This window comes from Piliocolobus tephrosceles, unplaced genomic scaffold (assembly GCF_002776525.5).
Source record: "Piliocolobus tephrosceles isolate RC106 unplaced genomic scaffold, ASM277652v3 unscaffolded_25390, whole genome shotgun sequence".
NCBI lineage: Eukaryota > Metazoa > Chordata > Mammalia > Primates > Cercopithecidae > Piliocolobus > Piliocolobus tephrosceles.
In genome coordinates this window covers 1-21,332 of record NW_022308077.1, presented here as the reverse complement: position 1 = coordinate 21,332, position 21,332 = coordinate 1, and the positions used below count along the sequence as shown (strand labels likewise).

At 44.5% G+C, this 21,332-nt stretch overlaps 1 long non-coding RNA gene across 2 annotated transcripts; it reads left to right on the top strand.

Moving 5' to 3' along the window:
* Positions 1-12,405: 12,405 nt before the first annotated feature.
* Positions 12,406-20,854, top strand: LOC113221509. 2 transcript variants are annotated; one of them, XR_003307912.1, is made up of 3 exons: positions 12,406-12,469; positions 20,467-20,607; positions 20,807-20,854. It is a non-coding gene; the product is annotated as an uncharacterized LOC113221509 (long non-coding RNA). The 2 variants fall into 2 exon arrangements; XR_003307913.1 differs by having other exon boundaries at positions 12,409-12,469; positions 20,485-20,607.
* The last annotated feature ends 478 nt before the right edge of the window (positions 20,855-21,332 follow it).

Below are 21,332 nucleotides of genomic sequence, written 5' to 3'. Positions count from 1 at the left end.
ACCAAAAAGAAAGTAATATACTTTAGAAAGGAAGCAGGCTGGAAAATCCACAGTTGCAAAGCAAATAAAATTTCCTATTGCCTCTTCGAGCCCTTTCCTGGAAGTAGTCACAGCCGACTTCCTCCTGTTTTTTGTTTGTTTGTTGCTTGCATTTTTGTGGTGTTTTTGTTGTTGTTTGCTTTTTTTTTAAAAAAAAAAATCCCTTTCCCTGCTTTTTTGTCACAGAAGCCTTTGTCACTTCAAACACTGCAAGTGTTCTTTTTAAAAAAATTGTATCAATCTTTCAATTAAAATGCAACATGTCTGCAACCTGATATCTAGAGAGGTGAGATGGACAAAGGAGCCCTTGTTACTGCACGTTTTCTTGCCCCAGCTTTCACCTTGCACACAGCAACAGACAATGCACAAAGCCACTTCCTTATGGACTGAAATTCTGATCTTTTTATGCCTTTCCATCTTTCACCTTCCCTTCTCCCATGCTGTGAATGATTGTATTGGACATTTTTGTTTTAATCTCAGTGACAGGGGAACACAGGTAGCTCTAATATAACTGTGACCCAGATGCTCCTGTTTCTATCATATATTCATTTTGTAGCAAACATTTACATCCATCATTTTTCACTGTCTTTTGAAAATAATTAGGCAATATCTCATCTGAGGTAGAATGTTTCTAGTGGTTGTGTTCTGAGGGAAAAAAAAAAAAATCTGTTCTCTATCCACTGCTTTCCAGGAACAGTAAGAGGACCTTTTACTTGAATAATTTTTGTCCACACTGCAGAGTGGGTAATGAGCAGATTATGTAAAAACAATTCTGCTTCACTTCAGTAACAGCCTCCTCAACTCATTTTTTCTCAACAAACTTATTTTTCCAGCAGAAAAATCCCAGGCCTCTTAGAGAACCAGTGACCTTTTGCACCTAAATCGGTGAAATCATCATGTTTTCTTCTGCTGTATCCGTAGTTCAAACAAAGATGAGGCAAAGCCAGACTAATTCCTGAAGGAACCCAAGAAAGTCCTCCTTTCTCTCTCTGGAATGAAATGAATTCTCTAGACCATCAGTTCTGACCTTCAAAAATCAAACCTGTTAGTGAGATCTCCTTGAAATACTACTGTAGACCCCAGTGTTTATTCATCAAATTTTTTGAATATTTGTTTTATGTGGAATCAATTTATTTGTAAGTTTAGTATTTGTATTAATATAAGGGAGAAATGTTTCAATCTATGTCATATGTACCTTTGGCTTATTGCCCAATTAATTTTAGCCTCAGGCTAAACTTTGGTTTCTGTCTTTAATTTTTGTCAGAACAATTATAAGTCATCTCAAAACATCTGCTTTTATTGTAGGGACTCATGCTGCCATCTCCATTCCTCTCTCTTTTCTTGCAATCTGGGTGGAAATTCTTTAATAGGAACATTTCAACCACCTTCACTCTCCCATGTCCACTATCAGCACATTCAAACTTATACAGCCAAGGCTGTCATCTTAGGCCAGGGATTTTTTAGGAATCTATTTTGCTGTGATATGGCTGGCACCCCTTTGACTCATTTTATCACCCCAGGGTTGTTTTCATTTTAGGAGCCCAAGAGGGCAGAAAAAGAAGTAGGTGAACAATTAAACCCTCTGAGTCAGGAGCGTTTCCCCTTGTGTTAAGCAACATTGTAGAATATCTTATGTAGTAAGCTCCTAGCAGATGAGCCACGTGACTGCTGAGCACACATGCCTGCTTGCTGCTGTGAGCTCAGACACCATCATCATTTGTCTTTTCCACCTCTGGAGGGAATGATAAGGGCCACTTAATAACCTGTAAATCATAGAGAGTTAAAGGTGTTTCCCCAAAATGCTGATGATAGAATGAAAGGTGAGGAGTGTTAGCCACAGGTCAAAAGTGCAGGAAAGTCTCTCAATGTGGGTTGTTGAAGAAATGTAGGTCTTTTTTCTTTTGGAAGTCTCACTAGAATGGGGTCAAGGACTCTGCCGATTTTAGGATGAAAAATTGGGATATTAGACACCCTCAGATATTTATCACAAGTCTTCCTTTAGGGCTTTTAATTAGTTTGTTCAACCATCACAATCTCAAATGCTAAGCAGGGCATTTGAATCTCTCCACAGTCCAAATCAGCACCATCTTTTAAAGTTGAGTTTCTCATTATTCTCACCTGATATACCTTATTTATCCCACACCCACCCAATAACGTATCGTGCTCACTGTTATCTTGAGACAACACTTGAATTTTACTCAACCTGGGGTGCTCTTCACATGTCTTGTCCAGATCCAGTTTGGACTCATTCTTCAGCCCTGCATCAGTCAATGGGAGCTAGGTTAAACTGTGGTGACAGACAACCTCCAAATTTCAGTGGCTCAAAAATCTTCTTCCTCATTTATACACATCTCATCATGGGTCAGGTGAGAGGTAGCTCTGTGCTGTATCATCCTAACACAGGAACCCAGACGGAAGGAGGGACCATCAATAAGATCCCCATTGCTATAGAAAAGAGAAAAAAGCATGTGAAATAGAATTCTGTTTCTTGGAAATTTCTCCTGAAAAAGTCACATGTTATTTTCTTCTCACCTCCATTGGCAAAGAAAAAAAAAAAGTCATGTGGTCATGTGAAAATTTAAGTAGGTGGGATGGAACAGTCAGAATGCATTCATAAAAAGTGAACTGAAAATATTTGGAGAACAGCACCAATGACTATCATGAATGCCAACATGCATCCCAAACAACCCAGTGCTGTCACTCTCCAAACCTTTTACGTCTTGCAAAGTATTAGAACTTATCTGAAGCCATGCCACTCAGAGGGACTACAAAATACATAATGACATTTCCTTTAGGATGTTTTTAGAGAATTCAAGGAAAAGAAGTTAAATAATTTAAAAGTGCGTTTGGGTACAGCTATTTACCACTAGAGGGTAAGACTAGAGATAGATCGTAAACAAAACAACAGGGATTATGCTGAGTCAGGGCCAGAAGTATGGTTTGAGGTGGGGTCATGGTCAGTGTCAAGGTCAAAGTAAGGATCAGAATTAGGGACCAGGCTAGGGATCAGGGTTTAGGTTTAGGGTCAAAGTCTTGGGACAGGGTTAGGGTTAGGATTAGAACTTTGTTCTCCTCGAGACCCACCCGAGAGTGGGTCACCATGGCTCTGGAGCACCTAGTAGCATGTCCACCTTGAAGACTAGAGTTTCGTTGTCCTTAAGACTGACCTAGGGAGATGTGACTGCAGGCCATTGAGGAAGGTGAGGCAAAAGCTTCCTGTCTGCTCCCCGTGTGCTGAGGAGGGAGCTCGGCTCTGGGCTTTACTTTCACATGTTATATTCTATAAGTCTTGTTTTACAAAAGCCTCCCCGCCTTGAAGCTTTGGCTGCTCGTCGCTGTTCATCATCACAGCGTGCCATAACATATGGTAAGATTTGGGTTTGTTTCTGGGGAGAGATCTTGGTACAGAGAAAGGAGCAATGCTTAGAGCCACCATCAGGACAGTTGGGATGAAAGCTGGGGATGGGCAGAGGCTGGAGAAAACAGGTACACCCCGCTGTAAACACTTTTATTCATGTTTTAATTACTAATTTTTCTTACAGTGTTGAAGTAGTAAAACATAGTATTGAAAAATTGAAAAGTAGCCATATTAAAACTTGCAACATTATTTAAGTTTAAATATATTATTTGTACCTCATCAACATTTTTTATTTTGTTGAGAAAGTCTAAGGTTAATTGGCAGCATATTTGTAATAGTAGGTAGAATAATGTCTGTTTTATAAACATTGACATCCTACATTATATGTGTGAACCCTGAAAATCTGAGACAGCTCTCAGATTTTTTAGAAAGTGTATTTTGCCAAGCTTGATGTTCCCCAATCTGTGTCCAGGTGTTCTCATTGTTCAATTCCCACCTGTAAGTGAGAATATGCCGTGTTTGGTTTTCTGCTCTTGCAATAGTTTGCTCAGAATGATGGTTTCCAGCTTTATCCATGTCCTTGCAAAGGACATGAACTCATTCTTTTTTATGACTCCATAGTATTCCATGGTGTATATGTGCCATATTTTCTTAATCCAGTCTGTCACTGATGGACATTTCGGTTGATTCCAAGTCTTTGCTATTGTGAATAGTGCCACAATAAGCATACATGTCCATGTGTTTTTTTTTTTAAATTTATTATTATTATTATTATACCTTAGGTTCTAGGGTACATGTGCATAATGTGCAGGTTTGTTACATATGTATACTTGTGCCATGTTGGTGTGCTGCACCCATCAACTCGTCAGCACTCATCAACTCGTCATTTACATCAGGTATAACTCCCAATGCTATCCCTCCCCCCTCCCCCCTCCCCATGATTGGCCCCAGTGTGTGATATTCCCCTTCCTGAGTCCAAGTGATCTCAATTTTCAGTTCCCACCTATGAGTGAGAATGTGTGGTGTTTGGTTTTCTGTTCTTGTGATAGTTTGCTAAGAATGATGGTTTCCAGCTGCATCCATGTCCCTACAAAGGACACAAACTCATCCTTTTTTACGGCTGCATAGTATTCCATGGTGTATATGTGCCACATTTTCTTAATCCAGTCTGTCACTGATGGACATTTGGGTTGATTCCAAGTCTTTGCTATTGTGAATAGTGCCGCAATGAACATACGTGTGCATGTGTCTTTATAGCAGCATGATTTATGATCTATATTCATACATTTTTTTCAAGCACTGCATCATAATTAATTTGCATCAGGCTTTCCAAATTAGAAAAGCTTCAATTATAGAACTTCTTTCCAGTGGGAGATTTCACATGACTTTTCAAGTGAATGTTAAAACTCGAAATATTCTTGCAGTTTCTAAACTATTGGAGTTTTAATCCTGTGTATGTTCTTGTATTTACAAGGTCCAGCCAGCTACAGTGTGCATTTTCATATGTCCTTGAGTGGGTATGAGAGAAATGAAACATTGCCACATTCTGGACATTCATAGGGTTTTTCTCAGGAATGAGCTGATGTCATCCAAAGGAACTAACACAACTGAAGGCCTTACCACAAATTTAAATTCAAAAGGCTTTTCTCCAGTCTGAGGCCTCCCAAATTTTCACAAACAGAAAAATCTGAAGGCTTGACCACATTTCCTACATTCTTAAGGTTTCTCTGCAGTGTGGGCTCTTTCATGTTTATGAGGGAATGGGAAAGAGTAAATGTTTTACCACATTTCTTATATTCAAGGGGCTTTATTTATTTATTTATTTTAGAGATGGAGTCTCACTCTGTCGCCAGGCTGGAGTGCAGTGGCACAATCTCGGCTCACTGCAACCTCCGCCTCCTGGGTTCAAGTGATTCTCCTGCCTCTGCCTCCTGAGTAGCTGGGATTACAACCATATGCTACCACACCCAGCTAATTTTTATATTTTTAGCAGAGACGAGGTTTCACCATGTTGGCCAGGATGGTCTAGATCTCCTGACCTCATGATCCGCAAGCACAGCACTTACCCCCAAACCCCCGTGGCTTTTTATGTCCTTGAAAAAGAACTAAGACAACTGAAATGTGCCACCATGCCCAGCTAATTATTTTTATTTACTTATTTGTTTTGAGACGGAGTCTCGCTCTGTCGCCCAGGCTGGAGTGCACTGGTGCGATCTCAGCTCACTGCAAGCTCCGCCTCCCGGGTTCACGCCATTCTCCTGCCTCAGCCTCCCGAGTAGCTGGCGTGAGCCACCGCTCCCGGCATTATTTTATTTTTTGTAGAGACAGGGTTTCACCATGTTGCCCAGGTTGTTTCACATTGTTTTAATCCAGGCTGGTTATAAACTCCTGGGCTCCCAAAGCACTGGGATTATAGGCTGAGTCACTACACCCAACCTCTATATCATGACTTCTTTCATGGCGAGTCAGGTGACTGGAAGGAATGTAGGCTTTACCGCATCTCTTACATTCATAGAGTTTTTCTCCAGTATGAATTCTTTCGTAGAGATGAAAGGAACTGAGGTGACTGAAGGCTTGGTCACATTGTTTACATTCATAGGCTTTCTCTCCAGTATGAATACTTCTATGGTTACAAAGGGAACTCAAACCACTAAAGGCTTTGCCACACTGTTTACGTTCATAGGGTCTCTCTCCAGTATGAATGCTTCCCTGATAACGAAGGGAAGTGGAACAGCTGAAGGCTTTATCACATTTGGTACATTTATAGGGTCTTTCTCCAGTGTGAGTCCTTTCATGCATCTTAAAGGAACAAGAAAATCTGAGTGCTTTCCCACATTCCTTACATTCGTAGAGTTTCTCTCCAGTGTGAGTTCGTTCATGTATTAGACAAGAACCGGAAACAGTGAACACTTTACCACATTGTTTACATTTATAGGATTTTTCTCCTGTGTGAGTTCTCTGATGTCTTTCAAATGAATTGAGAAAATAAAAAGATTTCCCACATGTCTTACATTTGTAACTGGATTTCCACTGTGCATTACCATGTGTCTTCTAACACCTGGAACAGAAATGAAGAATTTGCCACACTGTTCATATTTATATTGCTTCTCTCCATATGGTTTGTATCCTGAGTGAACTAGGACGTGCCTATTAAGGAGGGAATGACGTACAAAAACTTTTCCACAAATACTGCATTCACATTGTTTTAATCCAGAAGAAATGTTCTCATTCAGATCAAGCTTTGGAATTTGGCTGACAACTGTCTATACTGACTACCATCTTTGCTTTCACACAGTCTCTGTATCATATGATTTCTGTAAAAAAAAAATGACAAGCACATTATTATTGCTTGGTTTAATAACTTTCTACTTGGTCTTGGACTTACACTGCTACCAATACCAAGGAAAATGCATTTTTTTTTTTTTTTTTTGCCATGACTGAATTATTTGAAAGTAAATGGGTTACTACTGAAAACACAGCTACCACCTGCATGGCTATAACCAAATTAGTAACATTCATGTTCACAATTTTGTAGTATTATTTTCAAGTAAACGGTTTTCCAAACACTGACTGCTACACTGAAGTACATTACATTTTGGGTGAAATTTTTCTAAAAAGAAATGAATTTCAAGTGACTCTTACTTCTTTTGGTTGCTTGTTTTTAAATTCATGACAAGCTAAGATTCCTTCAGGGGACTTCATTTCCTCTTTTCAGTGCAAATTATCTTATATCTTTCCCAGGTTTCTCGAAGTGATGTTCAATATTCTGGTCTTACCATTTGTTTCCTAAAATGCAGACCCACAAAATTATCATGAATTATTACAAACTATAGAAACATGACTAGATTTAGTGTTCATTGTACACAGTGCCCATGCCTGTTTTCCTCACCAAATCATTCCTTTGCCACATTCCAAATCACAAATAGCACTGATGATAGGGAAATACTTCTGTAATTAAGTGAAATGTGTTGTCATTCTCACCTACAGAAGCCAGGTTCCTGCAGGTTTCCTGCCTCACTTCTCTGCAGAGATTCTTCTGAGAAGAATCTAGCAAAGCCCATTCCTCCTGGGTAAAGTTCACAGCCACATCCTCAAAAGCCACAGAGTCCTAGAACATTCCACATATGTGGATAGAAGGATGGGTGAGACTGACAGCACTGGGAATCTGTACTCAATCCATAAGCTGTTTACATGATTCTAAAATTTCCAAGCATTTTTTCTGTGACTTGATTGTCACAACTCTTATTCTGTTCACACATACTCCCTCCCACACAGCGGTACTATTGCTAGAATTGAACTATTCAAAGATGCAACAGCAAAGTAGAAACTCCCATCTTATTAGAGAATCCAGGCAGTAAGATGTGCTGCTAGGCGTTACCTTTTAACTTCACTTTGTACATTTCTAGTATCTGTCATACTAAAGTCCTACCTGATGTGCATAAGGGACTTAGTGTTATCTGTCCTGAGACTAATTATTCTTAAAAACTCCTGCTCGCAAAGTTCCATCTTTGTTTGTATTAGTAACTTACATTTTGAAAGGGATTCCACCAACCCAAGTAATAAGAATGATTCACTGCATCTAAATGGCTTATGCAATATATTTGCCAAAACTTTTTCTGCTGAAGGTCTATTATTTTGTGTCACTGCAGTGGTGCTCAGGGAACCAGACACCAAAACACAGTCTGAACACTAAGTGTTCAATGAGTTTCCCTGGTACACAGTATTTTACACTTGCTGTCACTTGTTAACTGGGGAGTTGAGCCCATTCCATGTGATTACACCAAGACAGAGTAGGCTCATTAAATTTAATTAAGTAGTAAATAAAACCAATAATTGATATTTGACAATACTAATATGATAATTTTAAAAATTTCTATTGCACAATGTCAAGGTAGAAAGGAATAAGGAAATATGACACATGTCTTTTAAAATGACATTAATGTCACCACTTTCAGATGCTATTCCTATGAAATCACATAAATTCCCAAATCAGGTTGTTTTAAGGCAGGAAAAATTACTTTTTCATGCATAGTGAAAATGACAAATGTCTAATGCTTTTTAGTCATCTAAAAAAAGAGTGATGGCTTGTCTAACATATTTCTAAGATTTTCAAACGAAAATACTCAGGACAGCACAGTATTAGCAGAGAGATGAGCAAGCAGACCAAGGGAAAGAAAAGTCTTAATGATCCAGCATTTATATGGAAAGTTGATGAATGATAGAGTAGGCACTGTAGAATAGAAAAAGAAATCACATGCACTTTAAAGTATGAGGCAAACCAGGCTGGCATCTACTTGGGAAAATGCATTGCATTCTTTTCTATTCCATGATTCATAATCAACTTATTATATATTCAAATATGAAAGACAAAACCAGAACACTTTCAGAAGTCACAGGAAGATTTTTTTTTATGAAGGATTAGGCAGAATTTCTTTTATGTAAGAAAACAGCGATAAAGGAACAGACAAACTCAAACATATTAAAATTCAGGGAATAAAAAGAAAATAGAGTGGGCCGGGCATGGTGGCTCACGCCTGTAATCCCAGCACCTTGGGAGGCTGAGGCGGGCAATCACCTGATGTCAGGAGGTTGAGACCAGCCTGGCCAACATGGCAAAACCCCGCCTTTTTGCTGTTTGTTTGTTTTTTGAGACGGAGTCTTGCATTTTCGCTTGGGCTGGGGTGCAGAGGCAAGATCTTGGCTCACTGCAACCTCCACCTCCCGGGTTCAAGCAATTCTTTTGCCTCAGCCTCCCGAGTAGCTGGGATTATAGGTGACTCCCACCAGGCTCAGCTAATTTGTTTGTATTTGTGGTAGAGACAGTTTTTCACCATGTTGGCCAGGCTGCTCTGGAACTCCTGACTCCGTGATCCGCCCACCTTGGCCTCCCAAAGTGCTGGGATTACAGACATGAGCCACCGTGCCAGGCCTAAAACCCCGTGTTTACTAAAAATACAAAAATTAGCTGGGTGTGATGGTGGGTGCCTATAATCCCAGTAACTCGGGAGGCTGACACAGGAGAATCACTTGAACCCGGGAGGCAGAGGTTGCGGTAAGCAGAGATGGCGCCACTGCATTCCAGCTGGGCTACAGAGCAGGTGTCTCCAAAAAAATATAAAACAACACCAAAAACCCCTCAGATATCCAGATAAGAGGATACAGATGTGTCCACTGTCATAAATTCTTCACCATGCTACAAGACGGGAGCTGACATTTTGGTGAATCTTTGTAAATCATCAATTTATCTATCATACTTTTATTTCACCAGTAGCATTGACAAAGCTAAGTCCTACAATTCCATTTGAAATTACTCTTGAAAAGAACAGACCTTTAAAACCTACTACATTCACTCTGGGGAAGAAATAAATACAAATTTTTAGCAAATAAAATACATCTTTTTACCTTGCCTCTTTGGAAATAGTATGTTTATCTTTCAAGCTGTACTGATAAAATGTATCTTATAGTCAATGAAAAACTGAAACACAAATAAGTGGACAAGCTTTTTCAAGGTAACAAACTCAGGGAGAGGCAGTGCAGACTCCAACACAGATCTTTCTAAGTGTCACAGCAGGCCATTCTATCCCTTGGGACACCCATCCTGTTCAGTAAAGTACTCAGTGACCACCTAGGAGGCACTGGCACTGCTCTTTGTCCTTCTGAGCGCCTTAAGTGCATTTTCATATTCAGGTTCTTGCGCATCCTCTCTGGGGAGGGTTTTCCTTGTCCTTTGGGACAGTTTTTCTCTCTTCACAAGTCTGAGACAATCTAGAGAACAGAAATCATTTCTGCCTTTTCCTCTCAATATCAGCATCCCGTTGGCAGACCATCAATGTGTCTCCGAGGAACGAAAACTCCGGCTGGAGGAACAGTTTTAATGACCTAGCTTTAATGACATTACGTTGTATTGTCCATTGATTTTAGTGTCCTAAAATTTTAATAACCCTAAGGCGTCATCATTTTAGATGAAACTATACCAGGAGATTCCTCTATGGCCAAGAGCATCCAGCTGCTCCCTGAGCGACTCTACCCCCTACCTCAGGCTGTCCTTGGCGATGAGATGACCCAGGGGCTGATACTCACTAGACCCTCCAATAGACATGGCCACAGTGGGTATCCTGGGACATCCCCAGACAGTTCTAAAATGCCAGGACTAGGAAAAGACAGGAGGGTGGTTGAGGACACAACGCCCTGTAAACTTTTCACGGGAGGACCTCAACCTAAAGACATTTTGGTAATATGTACACTTAGGAAAGATGAAGAGAGGCACAAAGATTTTTTTTTACAGTAGAGTGTCAGATGATTTATTCACCACTTTCCTGTCATGTAAAATGCTTGGAAACAGAAAAATATTTTGGCTAAGGTGGCTCATGCCTGTATTCCCAGCAGTTTAGGAGGCCGAGGCGGGCGATCAATTAAGGTCAGGAGTTCAAAACCAACCTAGCCAACATGGCAAAACCCTATCTCTACTAAAAATACAAAAATTAGCTGGACATGGTGGTGGGCGCCTATAAGCCCAGCTACTTGGGAGGCTGAGACAGGAGAATCGCTTGAACCCGGGAGTCAGATGTTGCAGTGATCTGAGACTGCGCCATTGCACTCTAGCCTGGGTGACAGGATGAGACTCCATCTCAAAAAAAAAAAAAATGTGTGTATATATATATATATAAAATATACATTTAAAATTATTACTTGTAGATAGTATTTGAAGTCATGGTACTGACTGTAGGTAGAAACAAGAAGTCAAGGAAAGTTTTTATTTTTATATTTATATATAATTATATAAAATTAATATACATAATTATGATACATAAATATATCCTATAGGCTGGACACAGTGCCTTACACCTGTAATCCCAGCAATTTGGGAGGCCGAGGTGGGCAGATCACCTTATGTCAGGAGTTCGAGACTAGCCTGACCAACATGGAGAAACCCCATCTCTACTAAAGATACAAAAATTAGCCAGGCATGGTGGTGCGTGCCTGTAATCCCAGCTATTCAGGAGACTGAGGCAGGAAAATCACTTGAACCCCGGAGGTGGAGGTTGCGGTGAGCCCAGATTGCACTCCAGCCTGGGCAACAAGAGTTAAACTCTGTCTCAAAATAAATAAATAAATAAATAAAACAAGAACTATATATTTATGTCTAAATATATAATTATAATACATAAATATGTATATAAATATACATTTATTATAAATTTATTAATACATGAAATATGTTTATTTCTGAGACAGGATCTGGCTCCGTCACCCAGGCTGGAGTGCAGTGGCACTATCATAGCTCATTGGAGCCTTGAACAGATGGCTCAAGCGATCCTCCCACCTCAGCCTCCTGAGTGGCTAGGATTGTACGCACACAACACCATGCCTAGCTAATTTTAAAATTTTTTGTGGAGACAGGGTCTTCCTTTTTAGCCTATGCTGGTCTTGAACTCCTGGGCTCAAGTGATCTTCCTGCCTCAGGCTTCCAATGTGTTAGACGTGGGCCACTGCATCTGGTCTAATGCATTTTTTAATTTGCGTGTTTATATTATTTAATATTTTTAAGTACTGAATGTGTTGAGAAATCAACTTGCAGAATTCCCGAACAATGGATGGTCAGCTCTAATGTCCTGGTTCATATCGCCCCAGCACACCACGGCTAGAAACCTTTCAGCCAACTTCCACTTATGTCTCCCTGGGCAGGACAATGTCACTTGGCCAATTCCCAAGAGGGACTCCGGAAAGGCAAGAAACTATTCTGTTCTTTATAATGGAACCTGACCAGGGAGAAGACAGCTGGGAGGATCAGCTGGGCCCTCCAATCAGCAGCGTCCACCATCGACCAACTGCCCTAGAGCTACACTGTGCTGGGCATTTGGGGCACTGTTATGAGCAAGAGTTTCCATTTTTCTTCTCATGGGAACTTCATGCTAGCGGCAAGAGACAATTTTTTTTTTTTTTTTTGAGACAGAGTTTTGTTCTTGTCACTCAGGCTGGAGTTCAATGGTGTAATCTCAGCTCAGTGCAACCTCTGCCTCCTGGATTCAAGCAGTTCTACTGCCTCAGCCTTCCGAGTAGCTGGGATTACAGGTATGTACCACCACGTCTAGCTAATTTTTGTATTTTTAATAGAGATGGGGTTTCACCATGTTGGCCAGGCTGGTCTGGAACTCCTGAGCCACTGCACCCAGTCAAGAGGGAGATTTTAAATCCATCAGCATAATTGTGATGAATGCCAGAAAGAAGAATGTATGTGATGGGGAGGGGACCTAAGTTATTTCTCATATTTTAACACTTTCATAGGCAATAACTAAAAACTTAGAAGCTTAAAACAACACACACCTTTAAGCCAATTTTGGCAAGCTAGGAGTTGAGCACATTTTAACGGGTCCAGTGTTTGGGATCTCACGCTAAGCAGCTGGGCTGCTTCCTCATCTGAGGCTCCACCAGGGCAGAATCCATTTCCAGGTCCGCCGAGGTTATTGACAGAATTCATTTCCTCGGACCCACTTGGCAAGGGCCCAGCTTTTTGCTTCCTTGCCTATGGGGCCCCTCCAAAGGTCCTTTCTCAGCACAGCATCTCCCTCCTGCAGCGCCTGCTTTCTCTCTAGTGTGTGAAGGTGATGCACTGTGACAGTTACATCCCATTGCTTTTGCCAGGCTCTATGGGTTAGAAGCCAGTCACCGGTTTTGCTCGTACCCAAGGTCAGGAAGTCTATGCAAGGGCATAGGTTATTGGGGGTTCAGTCACTTTAGGGTGTGGCTGCCACCACAGAACTTGGTGAGAATTTAAGGGTTGGTAGGAGCTGGCCAGGTACAGGGGTGAGGGTGTGTCAGGCAGGGCTGAGGGCATGGAGGGGGATGCAGAGGTCTGCACCCTGGAATGTCCTTTCACTTCCTGAGATTTTGTTCTCCTGATCCCTGAGTACATCCCAGAACACGGTGGGGCCCTAGCAGGGGAGAAGTAGGGAAGCATGTGTTGTTCATCTGGGGACCTCCTTAGGCAAATCAGATTAGGGGCCAGGCTTTCAGTGGTGGGTGCGAGCGTGGGAGTGATGAATGTGCAGGTATGTGTGGGAAGAGCGATGGGGATGGGGTCAGCCCCAGCCACCATGAAGGCCTTAACTGTGCATCCACCCATCCCAGCAGCCTCCCTGAGTGAGTGATTTCAGGGTTCAGGTCCTGTTTTGCACATGGAATTGAATCAGAGTGGGACACTGCCTTGCCTTAGAGAGGTCACACTTCGTCTTCTTTTTTTGTTTGTTTGTTTGTTTGGTTTTTAATTTGCAACGGAGTCTCACTCTGTTGCCCAGCCTGGAATGCAGTGGTGTGACCTTGGCTGACTGCAACCACTGCCTCCCAGGTTCAAGCAATTTTCCTGCCTCTGCCTCCTGGGTAGGGTAGCTGGGATGATAGGCACGCATTACCATGCCTGGCTAATTGTTGTATTTTAGTTTCACCATATTTACCAGGCTGCTCCCAGTCTCCTGGCCTCAAGCGATCTGCCTGCCTCAGCCTTCCAAAGGGCTGTGACTACAGACGTAAGCCACCACACCGGGCGAGAGGTCACACTTCATGCCAAGTGGGTGGCAGCCACTCAGACAGCACCCCAGCTGGCACTGGGAGTGAGGGGTGCTCAGCGTCCTAGGAAGGCAGAGGGCTGCATGAGAGGTTCGAGGAGGAAGGACTGGAGGAGGATTTGAGATTTTCACCTCTGCAGTTGGGTGGATGGAGGGGCTGTTTACAGAGAATCACAAGAATATGGATGAGCAAGTTAGGGCACTAACAAAGCACTCTGTTTTGGCCCACGGAAAATTTGAGATGCTTCCCTGTGTCCAACTGGGGCTTTGGGAAAGGTGAGGGCTGGGCATCTGACTGGGATGGATGTCTCTGGCAGGCAGCAGAGCATGTGGATAGTTTGTGAAGCCCGGAAGGGCATGAGATTTCCTGTTGCAGTGCCCACTGCAAATGGAAGGGCATTTGGCCTGAGCCCAGACATATACAAGTTGGGCAGAGAAGGGGGTGGGTCCCTGGTACCCACAGAGGAGCAGCTGTGGAGGTACAGGAAAACCAAGGGTGTGGAGTCACAGGATGCAGGAAGCTCAAAGAAGATGAGGAAAGAGGTTTTAAAGACGATCAGGGCTGGGGACAGTGGTTCATGCCTGTAATCCCAATACTTTGGGAGGCTGAGACGAGAGGATAGCTTGAGGCCAGGAGTTTGAGATCAGCCTGGGCAATATAGTTAGACCTCATTTCTATAAATAAATGAATATGATTGGTACTTGGCATTTCAGGCGAGGAAAAGCAAACACATGAAAGCTCTGAGGCAGGAAAGGGAAGTGATTAGTTCTTGCTCCTGGTTCCTTTATCAGACCTTAAAGAGATGCAGAGACATTTCAGGTACTCCTTGGCGGAGCTCCTTCAGGGAAGGCCTAAGTTCGCTTCTACTTCCCATCTATTATTATTATTTTTTTGGAGACAGAGTCTCACTCTGTCGCCCAGGCTGGAGCGCAAGCAATGGCACCATCTCAGCTCACTGTAACCTCCTCCTCCCGGGTTCAAACGATTCTCCTGCCTCAGCCTTCCCAGTAGCTGGGACCACAGGTACGCGCGACCACAATTGGCTAAGTTTTTGTATTTTTAGCAGAGATGGGGTTTCATCTTGTTGACCAGGCTGGTTTCAAACTCCTGGCCTCAAGTGATCCACCTGCCTTGGCCCCACAAAGTGCTGGGATTACAGGCGCGAGCCACCGCCCGGCCCTGCTTCACTCCTAACGCCCATCATGCGTGCTTCCAAATGTTTGCTGAATGACAATGTGAATGAGTGAATGGGACTACCTAACTTTGGGCAGCAGGCAATCCTATTCCTTGGACCTCAGTTTCACTTTTTGTAAAGCAAGCCTGTCTGTTGCTCTCTGGCCTAAAAGCCTGAGTTCTGGGCTTGAGATGAGCGTGTCCTGTAGAGCAGACTCCAGGTGGACGTTGAGCTGGGTCTTCTAGGAGGCCAGGATCCTGCCAGCTCTTGGCTCCGGTCCTCTCGCAAGACCCCGCATGCCCAGTCCCAGCGCCCCCCGACCCAACCTCCCTCTGTTACCTAAGGCCCCGCCCTCTCTCCACAGCTCGCTCCCCATTGGCCGGGGGGCGGGCCCTGGGCGCCCGGGCGGCGGGCGGCGGGCGGGGCCCCGTACACCTGCATGGTGTGTGTCCCGGCCTCAGCCCAGCGCCAGCTGCAGCTCCTTGATCCGAGCGGGATCCTGAGCCGGGAACACGGGCTGAAGCGGCGGCGGCGGCGGCGGCCCCGCCCCGGGGCTCCCTTGTTGAGGCTGCCGCGTCTCTGTCGGCTGCTCAGCTCCGCTCTAGTCGGCCCAGGCGCCGCCGCCAGGAGCTAGCGCTGGGAGGCGGCGGTCCCAGGTGAGACTGGGCGACGGGCTACGGGGTCTCCGGACCGGGCGGGGGTCTCTGCGCCCGGCGTGGCGGCTCCGAGCTGGGCTCCGCAGGGTCCGGGGTCTGGATCCCGGGTCCCTGCGCCTGCGCTTTGTCTCCGCCTCGGGTGGCACCGAGGGCTTCGCGTCTGCTGCGATACCGCGTGGGCCAGCGCGGGGGTCCCGGGCGCCCTGCGGGTGCGGGCCGGTCCCCACTGCTCCTCGGCTCCCCGCGTCTGCCGCGGAGGGGACTGCATGGACCCGGGCGCTGGCTTCTGCCCGGTCCTCCGCGGCGTGGCTGGTCCCCGCGTGCGGCCGAGTGGGCCCTGCACGGACCCACTCATGGAACGGGGTCCGGGTCACCCCTTGTGGAGACTCCAAGGCCCTCCCCGCCCTCCCTCGCAGTGAGACTGCTTCACAAGACTCACGGAGGGGACTGCGCGGACCTCAGACGAGGGAGTCCGTGACTCTGGGTGGGGGCTCTTTCCTGGCCCCGCATGATGGCCTCCTGAGTGTTTTGTCACTTATCTAGGTGGCTGCGTGGACCCGCGCGCGTGGGTCCTGGCTGCCCTGCTAGTGGGGCTGTGCCCCGCCCCGTGACTCGTCTGGGTCGACCCCGCCTGGGACTCGCGTGCAGTAGGGGTCTGTGCGCGGGGTGCGCGGTTGCTGGGGGCGCACTGCCCCCGCCCCGTGATTTATCCTCTCACTTGCTGGGCGGGAGAAAGCGAAAGGCGCGGCCCGGAGCTGTCGCCAGCGGCCTCACCGACCTCTGCCCAGGCCGGCGGATCCCGGGGGCGAGGGATTGTCACCGCGCGTCCCACCGCCGCACTTCCTGCTCTGGCCTTTGGCTGGGCTCTGATTGGTGGGAGCAGGGCCCTTCTGCCTGGCGCTTCTTGATTTCTTCCCTTAGTAATGGGAAGAAAAAAAAATCTGGAAAGCCAGATTGAACTTTGTAGCTCTCAGCGCCTGGAGAGTGGAAGAAACTCTCCCAAGAATTTGGCGGGCTGAAAATGCCTTTCAAGCAGGAGCATCCACACCCAGGGAATGAGGCCAAGGCAGTTACAGTTAGAGGTCAGATTTATGAGGGGGGAGCCAGGGTGAGGTCCATAGGTGGGGAGACTCCGACCTCAGCTTGATGGGGAGACCTGATGCTGCCCCTCAGACGCGTATTTCTCAGCCACCAGAGAAAGTGGAATCACTCCTTAGTGAATGCTTTCATCAAACTTTTGAAAAACCTGTAATGTCCCAGGAAGCAAAATCGAACTGGACAGTTTTCCCCTTTTAAGAGTGTGAAACGTCTGGGAGACAAACAGCAGAAGGCTCAAGGAGTCCAAATACTCAACCTGAAGTTCTTTCTGAACAAAAGATGGTGTATAAGTCACAGGCATAGGAGACAAAACTGAACTAATCACTGCAGCACTGCAGCTGTGCCTCCTAGCCCTTGTAGCATGTCATGCAGGCCCTTTTGCCTTCTCTGCCCTCCGCTGTCCCAGACCCCAAGGCTACAGCGCACCTCCAGTCATCAGCTCCTGCCGACCCATTGCTATGAACTCTGTTTCGGTGGCTCCCTTCTCTCTGAAGTTTTGGTTGTTCTCCTGAAGTCCTGGTCTTTAAGAGCTTATGATCTGCAGGGACAGATTGGCTTTGGGCAGTACATAGTTAACTGTAGCACAGCTTGAAAAATACTCTGATAGAGGTGGGCAGGCAGTTTGTATATGCGGGTAAGTGCGAGGTCCTTTTTCAATACCATGAATCCAAGTATTCATGCTATTTAAAATCTGCAATTCTTTGACTCTCCAGAGGATTTTTAGATTAATTTTTTTTTATTACTTCCTAGTGTTTGTTGCATAGTTCAGAGTACTTGATTAAAACTTACCAGGTCGGCTGGGTGCCGTGGCTCACGCCTGTAATCCGAGGATTTTGGGAGGTCTAGGGAGGCGGATCACTTGAGGTCAGGAGTTCGAGACCAACCTGGCCAACATGGTGAAACCCTGGCTCTACTAAAAATACAAAAATTAGTTGGGCGTGGTGGTGGGCTCCTGTAATCGCAGCTACTCAGGAGACTGAGGCAGGAGAATAGCTTGAACCCAGGAGGCGGAGGTTGCAGTGAGTGAAATGGCTCTACTGCACTCCAGCCTGGGCCATAGAGTGAGACTTCCTTTCAAAACAAAAACAGAAAAAATGCACTGGGTCTATCTTTCAAGCAAATATAGCAGAGAAAAATTCTCTTCCCCGCAATGGTGTAAGGAAGTCTCTCACAGAAGGGGACACTTGGGTATGGAGAAGACACAGGGTGTATATATATATGTATGTATATATATATATATTTTTTTGGAGTCGGAGTTTTGCTCTGTTGCCCAGGCTGGAGCACAGTGGCAGGATCTCCCCTCACTGCAAGCTCCGCCTCCTGGGTTCACTCCATTCTCCTACCTCAGCCTTCCAAGCAGCTAGGACTATAGGCGCCTGCCACCACTCCCGGCTAATGTTTTGTATTTTTAGTAGAAACAGGATTTTACTGTGCTAGCCAGGATGGTCTCCATCTCCTGACTTCGTGATCTGCCCGCCTAGGCCTTCCAGAGTGCTGGGGATTACAGGTGTGAACCACTGTGCTGGCCGACAGAGGATATATTTTTGAGCTCTACATTTCAGAGTTCTTTTCTCTAGCCCTGGCCTGGTTCCCAAACAGGGAACTTAATTCACTCTAGCACTGAAGTATACTCTTGCTTTGATGCCATTGGTATGTTGTCCTAGAGATTTGCTGTGGCTGCCAGGAGTGTTTCATAGTTAAGAACTGATGCAACCTCTCTTTTGTCAGTTTATGAGTCTATAAACCATCTTGTTTCCTTTAGTATTATCTCCCTGGAACTGGAAGGTCAGAGATGAAGTTTTCTTAGATTCTAAGTCTCAGTCTTTGGTATCTACCTTTGTCTGTCTCCCATGTCACCTGCTGTTTTTTTTTCCCACCTGTTTTTCATTTTAATGTTTTTATTGGATAGGTGTCTATTATTGCAGGCTACGTCAAAACATTTTTGGATGTTGACAGGATATAAGTATGAATAATATGTAAAAGACAACTTACTCTAGTTCTTTTGAGCAGAGGATTTGGTTTTGATATGTGGCCCTATTAAAGCTTTTGTTAAGTCCAAGTACTTTGTGAACTTCAGTTCCCTTATCTGTAAAATGGAGTTAGTTGTTAGTAATACCTGTTCTGCCTAACTCAGGAGATTGTTTTGAGGATGAAATGAAATCATGAATGTAATGGAATTTTGTAAATTTTAAATGAAATATTGTATTACCTAAGATTTTTTTTTTTTAAACGAATGCCATATTAAGAATGGAATGAATCTGGGTTTTCCTTTGAAATCCCAAATGTTTAATGTGCAGAGAAGTTTTAATGTGTCTGTTGGGGAGCTTCATTAGGATTGTTTTCTATCTTTAATTGGCCAGTATTGTTTTATATTTTAGCATTTTTGAGGATCATCAAAATTTGTGTTTCAGTTATCATTAATATTTTACAAAGTTATTGAATGTGCATGATTTAGTCTTTAACAATCTCTTCAATTATGTACATTCCCATGTAAAAAATGAAGTAATGATCGTCCATGTAAATAACATTCCCATGCTTTAATGAAGCATAATTTCTTGACATTGCAGTTTCTACGTGCCCTGTCTTGAGATTGGGAAAGCTAAAAGGCAGTTAAAGGGCGGTCAGAGGTCAAGGTCAGCAAAGCATCACCTTTGTTGGTGGGATTGTAAATTAATTCAACCATTATGGAAAACAGTATGGCGATTCCTCAAGGATCTAGATCTAGATGTACCATATGACCCAGCTATCCCACTACTGGGTTTATACCCAAAGGAGTATAAATCATGCTGCTATAAAGACACATGCACACGTATGTTTATTGCGGCACTATTAACAATAGCAAAGACTTGGAATCAACCCAAATGTCCATCTGTGACAGACTGGATTAAGAAAATGTGGCACATATACACCATGGAATATTATGCAGCCATAAAAAAGGATGAGTTTGCGTCCTTTGTAGGGACATGGATGCAGCTGGGAACCATCATTCTTAGCAAACTATCACAAGAACAGAAAACCAAACACCGCATGTTCTCACTCATAGGTGGGAACTGAACAATGACATCACTTGGACTCGGGAAGGGGAACATCACACACTGGGGCCTATCATGGGGGGGGAGGGGGGAGGGATTGCATTGGGAGTTATACCTGATATAAATGACGAATTGATGGGTGCTGACGAGTTGATGGGTGCAGCACACCAACATGGCACAAGTATACATATGTAACAAACCTGCACGTTATGCACATGTATCCTAGAACTTAAAGTATAAAAAAAAAAAAAAATCCAGCAGCAGGTATCACAGTGAACTCCATTCCAGCATCCAGGAAGTTTCTCTGTCCTGCCTCTCCTCCACCCACCTCAGAATCTGTGTCTGTAGTGTTGGTCCTGCTTTCCTGTCTCTCCTCTGCCTTTTCTTTCTCTTCACCAACTTCTACCGAGTGCCTCTGATGTCCCAGACCGTGGCAGTGGCAGTACAAAGGCTAATAAACCCGGCCCTGGTCCTCAGAGAACTTATATTTTCTGTGCAGATATTAAGTTATACTGTCACATATAGTGTTGACAAACATTGATACAGATTTCGTGTGAAGTGCAGAAGCACCGTCGTAGAAGCAGAGAAGCAGAGATGCAGAGGCAGCACTGGTGACTCACACATGGAGAGCTGGAGTTCTTGGTCTAGTGGGATAAGCTGACATGGACATCATTTCAGTGCAGCGGAGTGAGTGCTGGGATGGGCTCCCTCGGGGCATCTGGGGCTGGGTTTGTCTGGTGTTTAGTCTCCTGCCTGGTACTTAGAGTTTATCAGTAAGATGAGCATTGGGAGGTTTCTAAGTGAAAGGAAAGGCAATCACTTACCTGAAACCTGAAATTTGTAGGTGTTCTGGGCCATTTGTAATTCACTGAATCTGTTTTGTCAGAGCAAGTCTATCATCTCTTTTGGATGGAGTGTGGCCAGCCCTGCCTTGCCATGTAAGGAAATCAGGTAACGTTTGTCAGGTGATAACACCGTGCCAGACACTCTTCTAGGGGTTTCCAAGTAAATCACTGTATTCATTTCTGCTGCTGCTTTAACACATTTCCACATATTTCGTGGCTTAAAAGAATTGAAAGTGTATCATCTCACAGTTCTGTGGGGCAGAAGTCTGACGTGGGTGTCACTGGGCAAAAATCACCATGTGGTCTGGGCTGCATTCCTCATTGGAGAATTGTTTCCAAGCGCTTTTGGCCAAATATAGTTCCTTGTGGTTGCAGGACTGAGGTGTCTGTTCCCTTGCTGGGCATCTCTTGGGGGCTGCCCTCAGCTCCTGAGACCTTTATCTGGTCTTTTCACATGGTCCCATGAGCTCACGACTAGCTGGGCCAGGGACCTGGTCAGGCTCTCCAGTTCCCCTGTGTGCATTTCTCTTCTTCCACTCGGAGAAAGTTCTATGCCCTATTTTAAAA